The sequence below is a fragment of the Myxine glutinosa genome, unplaced genomic scaffold (assembly GCF_964187855.1).
Source record: "Myxine glutinosa unplaced genomic scaffold, kmMyxGlut1.1 SCAFFOLD_3493, whole genome shotgun sequence".
NCBI classification, from domain to species: Eukaryota; Metazoa; Chordata; class Myxini; order Myxiniformes; family Myxinidae; genus Myxine; species Myxine glutinosa.
This window is the reverse complement of record NW_027619585.1, coordinates 541-11,458: the sequence shown is the minus strand read 5'-3', so window position 1 is coordinate 11,458 and position 10,918 is coordinate 541.

Here is a 10,918-nt window from a genome sequence, read left to right as displayed (position 1 = left end):
CGAACCGCTCGTTTGAGATAGGCGGGCCCCGGTTCAGCGAGCCAGCTGGGTAAAGATTGGATACTGCCGGAGCTTCTAGGGTGGTGGAACAGTCGTTCGTGAGGAGTCTGGTTGGTGGCAGTACATAGGAGAGCCCGGATCGAGTTTAGAGCGGCAGGTAGTGACCACGCCCATTTATTGAGGCCTCGGCCGAGGGTCCGAAGGCTTAGCATGACGGCCCTCCATATAATCCCATTAAAGCGTTCGATCTGCCCATTCGCTTGGGGCCGGTACGGGGTGGTGTAGCTCGAAGCGACATTATGCTGGAGCAAGTAGCCCCTCACCTCCTGGGACAGGAACACCGCACCCCGATCGGTATGCACGTAGGCCGGATACCCGAACATAGAAAACAAATTCTGCAGGCACCGAATAACCGTGGCAGCCGACATATCCCCGCACGTGTAAGCAAAGGGGAATCGGGAATACTCATCGACGATAGTGAGCAGATAGCGAGAGTTGCTCGACATTGGCAGCGGCCCTTTGAAGTCCATCGCCAAGCGCTCCCACGGTCTAGTAGCCCTAACGAGTGTCCCCATAGGAGGGTTATAAAAACGCGGTTTGAGTTCCGCACAGATCGCGCAATCACGGCAGATGCGGCGGATGTCTTCAATCGAGTACGGCAGATTGCCCTCGCGCACAAAATGCGCGAAGCGCGTTACCCCGGGATGACACATAGTGCCGTGCAAAGTGCGCAGCCCCTCCAAAGTTACAACCCCCGCGCAAGTGGCCGGCCTCGATAAGGCGTCAGCGACCAGGTTATCCTTCCCCGGGCGGTATTTGATGGTGTAGCAGAAGTCGGCGAGTTCGATACGCCAACGGGTGATTTTCTCATTCTTAATGCGCTGAGCATGTAAGGTGTCGTACATAAACGCAACACTCTGTTGGTCCGTGACGATTTGGAAACTCCGCCCAAGCAGATACGGCCGCCATCAACGAATTGATTCGACGATCGCGTACGCTTCCTTTTCGACAGACGAATGCCTCCGCTCGGCGGAGGTGAGAGTCCGCGAGAAGAAAGCCACAGGGCGGCCTCCTTGGGAGAGAGTCGCCGCTATCGCATGATCCGAGGCATCACTCTCCAAAACGAAAGAGGCACTCTCGTCAATCGTCGCGACAGCGGCGCCAGCGATGTCGACTTTAAGGCCCTCGAAGGCCGCCAGGGTGGCCGGGCCCATGGGGAAAGTGTCGCAGGCCACGAGGGGGCGGAGCTTCGCGGAGAAATTTTGCACCCACTTTGAGTAGTGGGCGAACAGCCCTAGAGCGCGTTTCAGCGAAGCCCGATCGCTAGGCGGAGCCATATCGAGCAAAGGGCGCAGACACTCCTTATCCGGAGAGACGGAGCCATGGGTCACGGTGTACCCCAAAAGGTCTACCGTGCGTAGAGAGTATCGACACTTAGCCGCATTCATGGTTAGGCGATATTTCCGTGCGACCTCGAGGAAGCGTTTCAGATTAGCGTCGTGATGCTCCTGGTCATACCCACAAACCGTAAGATTGTCCAGATAGACAAAGACATCGGTCAAATTCTCCTTCGCAACGAGGTCATCCATAGCCCTCTGAAAACAAGCGACTCCGTTAGTTACCCCAAAGGGAAGTCTCGTGAACTGGTACAACCGCTGACCCGATTCAAAGGCTGTAAAGACGCGATCAGCCCTAGAGATGGGGACTTGATGATACGCACTACGCAGATCGAGAGTGCTATAAACGGAATACAGGGCCACCTGGCGTACCAGGGCGTCCATCCCCGGTAAGGGGTAGGCATCCAGCTGTGTAAAACGATTAATCGTCTGCGAATAGTCGATTACCATGCGCCGGCGGTGGGCCTCACTCCGCACCACTAAGACTTGGGCCCGCCACGGTGACCTACTGTGTTCTATAATACCGTCCTTTAAGAGCAGGGCCGTTTCTTCCGCAATGAATTGCGCGTCCGCGCGAGAGTAGCGCCGCGATTTGACGGCTACAGGGGTACAATCAGTGGTCAGGTTGGGGAACAGTGAGAGTGGCTCCATGTCCATTTGAGCGAGGGTGCACACAGCGAGCGTGTCCGGCCCACCGAAGTCTATTTCCAAACGTCCATGCCGCTTAAGGAAATCAAGTCCTAACAGAACGTCAGCGCATAACGCAGGTAATACCATGAGATACACATCCGGGAACGTGCGTCCCTTTATCACAAGTTTCAATCGACACGCCCCTTTTGTGCTCAACCGAAGTCCCTGAGAGGCCATGAAGATCCGGCGGGTTGTCCCGAGAACCGGCCACCCATGTTGATGCACGAGTCGCTGATCGATAAAACTATCCGTGGACCCCGTGTCAATCAAAGCTTGCGCAAAAACGCCCGCGACCGTGAGCGGAATGATGGCCTGCGCAAGGCCGGCAGACCCGGCAGGTATTGTACCGGCCGGGCGAGAAGATCGCGCCTCGCGGGTGGATCCCACGCCGGCTGCAATCCTTCGGGCAGCGTCGGCAGGTTGGGCCTCAGCAGGAGCATTGAAGTCAGTTGGCTCATCAGCAGTTTCATTTGCCAGAGTGGGTGTGTGTAGGTCGTAAGAGCAGCCGCCAGATGGCGCTCGAGTCACGTGAGAAAGATCTCTGCCGTCTGCAGATTCATATGCCAAAGTGGGTGCATGTAATTCGTAAGAGCCGCCGTCAGATGGGGCTCGAGTCACGTGCTGCGTTTGCCGCACATCGAGAGGAGTTTACAAAGCAGGAGCATGTCGCTTGTTTGAAGTAGGCGTTCGAACGCCAGTCAAGGTCGGTCGCGCTGTGGCCGGTCACGTTCGCGCCATTTGTTTCGGCGGCCCGGTGTATCTCACCAAGGTCGGGCGTGTAGCCAGAGGCCCGCGAGAAGGAGAGCGGCTCTTCAAAGCCAAGTGAGGCGCCCCGTCCGGCGCTCGATCCGTTGGCTCCGTGATGAGCCCATTCAAGGTCGCGCGGGGACGCGTGCTCCGAGCGGCCTTCCTGCAGACCTTTGCAAAATGGCCCTTGGTGGAGCACAGGTGGCATGTAGCCTCCCGGGCCGGGCATTCAGAGTGAGGGTGCTGCCGATTCCCGCAAAAATAACATTTTGCATACCGGTCAGGCCGTGGCCAGGCAGCGGCGGCAGCAGTGAGGCCGGAAGCGGAGTCCGCTTCAGGAGCTCCCAGAGACTCGGCCGTAGTGGTCAGGTCCTCCTCCGTATCCTCGGCGGTAGCCCTCTCCGGTCGCGCGAGTTGCGAGGTCCCCGCCACGACTCGTGGGTGATCATATGCGGTGGATTGTTCTCGGGCATCTGTGTATACGCGTGCCAGCCGTAGTGCCTCTGTAAATGTCAGATCCGCGACCTCCAGGAGCCGGAGCCGCAAGACTCCAGAATTAATTCCGGAGATGAATGAATCTCGGAGCAAGTCGTCCTGCACTTGCTCGTGGGTCCGGACGTCCTGCACGCGGTCTGCCAACAGGTAGCGCAACTCCTGCGCGAAGCGATCGATCGATTCAGATGGTTGCTGTCGCCGCTGAGAGAGTTGATGCCGGCCGTGCACAGCGCTCCGTGTCTTTACGTAGAGGCGCTTCAGCTCGGCTAGAGCCGTAGCGTACGTCCCAAATCGAGAAATGTTCCGGAAAACGGTGTGTTAGACCTTCTACTGTAACACGGACAGCTTCATCGCTGTGGTGGGCTCTGTTTCGTGAGCAGCAAAGTAATTCTCCAGCGTTTTGAGCCAGTGAGTGAACTCCGATGCTGATCCCTCAGCTTGAGGGTCGGCTCCGAGAATCGGTACCACGATCATCTTGTGGTCAGCCATTCCGGCGATCTAAATGATATTAAATGTCGTGAAAATCAAGCTCAGACACGACTTGACCTCTGGGTAGGTTTAATATCATTTAGATCTGTAGTACATCCTGTAAGAATACATGCATGCAACAGGCATTAAAATCAGAGTATTTCATGAGCAATGGTCGATTCAATATAGCAATGGTCCAACAGAGAGGACAGTCAGCGCAGCATTTAGGGGCGTACATACCATTCAAACTACAGGACTATGTCACAGTGAGTTCCGCTGGAGTGTCCGCGCGCCCCGGTTGTCCCGGGTCTTATAGACGCCCCTTCTGTAGCGAGCACACCCTGGGTTCACCTTGGTATAATTTCACTACAGCGCCCATACCACGTGACCTATGACGTCAAAATTAGCAGTAAGAAATTCTACATGCCCAGCTGATCACTTGATGAAAATCTATTGTCAATCGGACCAACGGTTGCTGAGAACATTCATTTAAGTTTTCAGAGGTCAAAATAGGGTGGAAGAATAATAAGAAAAACTCCTAGGACAAGCAAAAGGTATGCCTCTACAATGTAATTGAACATGCCATGCCGAGAGGAATACCTTTTGTTTTTCCTCGAATTTTTCTTATTATTAGGTTTCCTCTGCAATGTAATTGTAGTTTCCTCTACAATGTAATTGTAGAGGAAACCTAATAATGTTATTGCAAAACAATAGTAATGCTAATGAAAGGTAAAATGGGTCTCATGGATCTTGGGGGTCTTTTGTTTCCTCAGGGTCTTTGGTGTCTTTTGGGTTTTTTGGTCCTCAGGGTCTTTTGAGTCCTCAGGTTCTTTTGGATCCTCTGGGTCTTCTGGGTCCTTGGGGTATTTTGGGTCATCGGGGTCTTTTGTGGTAATTTTGGTCTTTTGGGATGTTGGGGTCTTTGGTGTTTTTTTTTTTAGTCCTTAGGGGACTTTTGTGTCCTCGGGGGACTTTTGGATATTTTGTATTGGTGGTATTAAAGGTTCTTCAGGGTATTTTGGGGGTATCGATGGTCTTAATGGTCTTGAAGGTCTTAAAGGGTCTAAGGGGTCTCAGCAGTCCAAAGGGTTGAAGTATTCCAATAGTATGTAAGTAATAGACAGGATGCCATTGAGTTCAAACAGTACGTAATTAATAGATATAAGAAAAATGTAATTAATAGATAGAATAGATAAACATAAATATGAAAAGTCACATGGCTGGAGAAGATAAAAATGTAGTTTCTTCTTCAAACAATAACAAGTACCACCACCTTTAGAGGCCATTTTTCTCCGCAAGCGGGGGTTGGCCTTTTTCGGGGACCGTGGTTGTTGTTGTTTTTTTGGTCCCCTTTTTGAAGCAATGTTTTACGGCCGGATGCCCTTCCTGACGCCAACCCTTTTTGTCGCCTTTTTACGACAAACAGGGAATTACCAGTGAACTGGTACTCAATTTGCCGACCTCGGAAGGATGACAGGCTGAGTCAACCCCCTGGCGTTAATTCAGCGATTGACCGGGATTCGAACCCAGGATCCTAGGATCCTAAGCCCTCACCCTAGCCGCTTGCCCAACACCAGGGCTAACCAGGGTTAAACAATAACAAGTACAAAAAGTTTTAATTAAAACAAAAGCCGCGTTGATGTTACACAATGCCTAGATGCAGCTGTGCCTATAACGTCGATGTTATAGGCACAGGACATTCCTATTGATTCGATTACTTGATGTTATTTTTGTGCAAAGTGAAAATATATCTCGGCAATTTCCCGTGTGTGGCGACGAATTTTTAATATATCTCGGCATTTTCCTGTCTGTTATTTCAGGCGGTGTATGACTGACCATGCCGCGATTTAAAAAATATATATCTCGGCAATTTCCCGTGTGTGGCGACACGTGAACGAAGCTATGCTCCTCTCCACATTATTGTGATGACGTATAAATTAAATATTTCATCGTGACGATTGTCATCAAATGGACGAATTTTTAATATATCTCGGCATTTTCCCGTCTGTTATTTCGGGCGGTGTATGACTGACCATGCCGCGATTTAAACAAAATATATATATCTCGGCATTTTCCAGTCTCTTATTTCGGGCGGTGTATGACTGACCATGCCGCGATTTAAACAAAATATATCTCAATGGACTTGAAGTTACAGGCCTTTGAGAATTCATTTCATTCTATAAAGGGCAACTTTCATCGGATTTTCTTCCCGTTTTTTTTCAGCCGAGTCTAAAACGATGTTAGCGACTGTGAAAAATGAAATGATATATCGAATTTGATTTGAAATAAAACTGTGTGAGAGAGGAAGACACCACGGGCCTACAAAACAGGCCTCAAAGCTATGCGAGTTAATAAAATGGTGGATATTTGTTTATATGAAGGCTCTCCCAGAATGGGTGGAGCTATGGTTCCCAGAATGGGTGGAGCTTTGAGGTTTTGTCTTCTCTGCAAGAACAAGAAGAAGAAGAACAACAACAACAACAACAGCAGAGGGCACTCTATGAGCAGCGTCTGCGACGCGGCTAAAAACAATTCTGGCTGCCAGACCATGCTACCGATCACGTTAAAATTTTAAACAAGTATTGCACCAAAGGACTACTTCATAGTTTTGAAGTTTCACGTCGATGGATGGAGTGGTTCAAGATAAATAATTTTTTTAAGATTCTTTTTCAACCTAATATGGCTGCCAGAACACGTGACCTATGATTTATTTGAAAACACCCTGGTATCCCCAAGGATTGGGAAACAAGTGTGTGAAGTTTTGACTCGACCTGTCCAGCTGTCCTGGATGAGCTGAATTTAAATGGTTTAGACTTCAAAAAAATCATAACTGCCAGAGCATGTGACCTATTAGGTAAAAACTTATACCTATACCTCAAGTCCAGTGCATCATGTGTATGAAGTTTTGCATCGATATCGTCAGCCGTTCTGGAGGAGTTGAATTTTAATGTTTTATGTTCAATCCAATATGACCTATGACATCATTGATTTACATTCTCCTCTTATGGTGTTGCATAGAACATGCTCAATAAATTTCAAACTGATCGGATACAGTGTTGTGCTTGTCGAATTATAACGCCACTAGTGGGGTCACCCGTGGGAATCCCATGGGCATGGACGTGTGTGACATTTGGACATCTTAATTTAGATGCTGCACATTAAATTTTATAAAATGGTTACTGGCAATTCATCAGATCCAGAAATGGTGTAATGAACACTTTATTTATTTCACATAATATGTGACGCCTCTCTCCTCTCCACCTGACACTTTCCTCTCTCCACTCTCACGCCTCTCCAATCCCACTTCTCCTCACACCCATCTCCAATACCTCCTCACACTCCTCTCCAATTCCTCACACTCTCCTCCAATCGCTCCTCACTCTCCTCTCCAATTGCTCCTCACTCTCCTCTCCAATCGCTCCTCACTCTCCTCTGCAATCGCTCCTCACTCTTCGCTCCAATCGGCCCTCGCTCTCCAACTGCTTGCTCATCACTCTCCAACCCCTAGCTCCTCGCTCTCCAACCCCTAGCTCCTCTCTCTCCAACCCCTAGCTCCTCTCTCTCCAACCCCTAGCTCCTCGCTCTACAACCCCTCGCTCCTCAATCTCCAACCCCTCACTCTTCAACCCCTCGCTCCTCACTCTCCAATTCCTCGCTCCTCACTCTCCAATTCCTCGCTCCTCACTCTCCAATTCCTCACTCCTCTCTCCAATTCCTCGTTCCTCTCTCCAATTCCTCGCTCCTCACTCTCCAATTCCTCGCTCCTCACTCTCCAACCCCTCGCTCCTCACTCTCCAACCCCCCGCTCCTCACTCTCCAACCCCTCGCCCCTCACTCTCCAACCCCTCGCTCCTCACTCTCCAACTCCTCGCTCCTCACTCTCCAACTCCTCGCTCCTCACTCTCCAACCCCTCACTCTCCAACCCCTCGCTCCTCACTCCAACTCCTCGCTCTTCACTCTCCAACCCTCGCTCCTCACTCCAACTCCTCACCCCTCACTCTCCAACTCCTCGCCCCTCACTCTCCAACTCCTCGCTCCTCACTCTCAAACTCCTCGCTCCTCACTCTCAAACTCCTCGCTCCTCACTCTCCAACCCTCGCTCCTCTCCAATTTCTCGCTCCTCTCCAATTTCTCGCTCCTCTCCAACCCCTGGCTCCTCTCCAACCCCTGGCTCCTCTCCAACCCCTGGCTCCTCTCCAACCCCTGGCTCCTCACCCTCCAACTCCTCGCTCCTCACCCTCCAACCCCTCGCTCCTCACCCTCCAACCCCTCGCTCCTCGCTCTCCAACCCCGAGCTCCTCGCTCTCCAACCCCGAGCTCCTCGCTCTCCAACCCCGAGCTCCGAGCTCTCAAACCCCGAGCTCCTCGCTCTCAAACCCCGAGCTCCTCACTCTCCAACACCTCGCTTCTCACTCTCCAACACCTCGCTTCTCACTCTCCAACTCCTCGCTCTCCAACCCCTCGCTCCTCTCCAATTTCTCGCTCCTCTCCAACCCCTAGTTCCTCACTCTCCAACCCCTAGCTCCTCACTCTCCAACCCCTAGCTCCTCACTCTCCAACCCTAGCTCCTCACTCTCCAACCCCTAGCCCCTCACTCTCCAACTTCTCGCTCTCCAACCCCTCGCTCCTCACTCTCCAACCCCTCACTCCTCTCCAATTTCTCGCTCCTCTCCAACCCCTATCCCCTCACTCTCCAACCCCTAGCTCCTCACTCCCCAACCCCTAGCTCAATGCTCTTCATCCCCTTGCTCCTCGCTCTCCAACCCCTTGCTCCTCGCTCTCCAACCCCTTTCTCCTCACTCTCCAACCCCTCGCCCCTCGCTCTCCAACTCCTCGCCCCTCGCTCTCAAACCCCTCGCTCCTCGCTCTCCAACCCCTAGCTCCTCATCCTCCAACTCCTCGCTCCTCGCTCTCCAACCCCTCGCTCCTCGCTCTCCAACCCCTCGCTCCTCACTCTCCAACCCCGAGCTCCTCACTCTCCAACTCCTCACTCTCCAACCCCTCGCTCCTCTCCAATTTCTCACTCCTCTCCAACCCCTAGCTCCTCACTCTCCAACCCCTAGCTCCTCACTCTCCAACCCCTAGCTCCTCACTCTCCAACCCCAAGCTCCTCACTCTCCAACCCATAGCTCCTCACTCTCCAACCCCTAGCCCCTCACTCTCCAACTTCTCGCTCTCCAACTCCTCGCTCCTCACTCTCCAACCCCAAGCTCCTCTCCAATTTCTCGCTCCTCTCCAACCCCTATCTCCTCACTCTCCAACCCTAGCTCCATGCTCTTCATCCCTTGCTCCACGCTCTCCAACCCCTCGCTCCTCGCTCTCCAACCCCTTTCTCCTCACTCTCCAACCCCTCGCCCCTCACTCTCCAACCCCTCGCTGCTCGCTCTCCAACCCCTAGCTCCTCACTCTCCAACCCCTAGCTCCTCACTCTCCAACCCCAAGCTCCTCACTCTCCAACCCCAAGCTCCTCACTCTCCAACCCCTTGCTCCTCACTCTCCAACCTCTCGCCCCTCACTCTCCAACTCCTCGCCCCTCACTCTCCAACTCTTCGCTCCTCGCTCTCCAACTCCTCGCTCCTCGCTCTCCAACCCCTAGCTCCTCGCTCTCCAACCCCTAGCTCCTCGCTCTCCAACCCCTAGCTCCTCACTCTCCAACCCCTAGCTCCTCACTCTCCAACCCCTAGCTCCTCACTCTCCAACCTCTAGCTCCTCATTCTCCAACCCCTAGCTCCTCACTCTCCAACCCCTAGCTCCTCATTCTCCAACCCCTAGCTCCTCACTCTCCAAAAAAAAGTTACGAACACCTTGTTCTTTAAATGTCCCCAAAGGAAATAATCACATGGTGTGAGGTCAGGTGATCTTGGTGGCCATTCCACTGCATGGTTGAGGGCGATGACTCGGTCTCCAAAGAGTTTCCTCAGTCGATCTCGGACAGCGATAAGACGATGTGCTGGGGCGCCATCTTGGGCCCACCAGAGATATCTGAAGACACCACGAACCTGTCGCTCAAAGTTCTCCTCCAGCTGCGGTAAACTTCATCATTGATCATCTGCAGATACCTGTTACCATTGACATTCATTTGAAAGAAAAATGGTCCGATCACCTGACCACTTCCACAAAGTCCCAACCAAACAGTCCACTTTTGTCGATTCATGTTGGTGTCAAAATTGTATTCCGGGGGTTGTCCTGTCGGTGCACATTCAAGAACATTATGGGTATTGACCTTTCCGTCCATGGCGAAATCAGCTTCGTCGCCGATAACGAGATACCGCAGGAAATTGACATCTGCTTTCTGCTATGAACCATCCGGCAAGCACCGGCCTCCTGGCAAAACCCCCTGGCGTAAGTTGATGCCGGATGTGAATCCGATATGGATGTTGGTGTAGGTCCAGTCTTGTGATTCGGTTGAATGTTGCCAAAGGCAATCCCATCCCATTTCGTCTTGTGCTGGTATCCCTAGGATGCTCCAAAACTTGCTGCCTACTGCTGCAATGTTCATTTCCGATCGCCCAGTGCGCCTCCTACCAGAATTCCCCATTGTTGCGGTTGAGGCTAGTGCCATGCTCTTGGTATTTTCTGACATTCGCCCAGATGGTTTTGGCTGCTGGAGGCTCCCGTTCTGGGAAACCTTTCCTTAAACCATCACGAGTTAGCTGCAAACTTCCAGTTTGGTGAAAGGTTGTAACCACGAAGGTCCGCTGTTCAGTCGTAAGTTGAACCATCTTTTCAATGACTCAGACTGTCTCCAAACCCATACACTGTATGCCCATCTTAAATACCCATCTTAAACAAAGGATGACGCAACCGACGATTACCAGACCAGCTTAACAATTTTACATAATCAACTTGGCAGTCGACAAGTAATGCGTCCATTTCAAACTGTCTTGCACCGATGAGCCAAACTTGTAAAAATGCGATTTGAAGTTGTCATTTTCAATGAACATGTACTCAGTCATGTGTGACAGCAATGATGCATGAAAGGCATCAATGGAAAGCTGAGGATCCCCTCATAATTGGTAAACCACATGTAAATTGTCAAACTAAATAACCTTTGCATATTAACCCCTTGAATTCGGATTACCTTTTTTGATACGCACTGTACATATAGGTATGTATATAT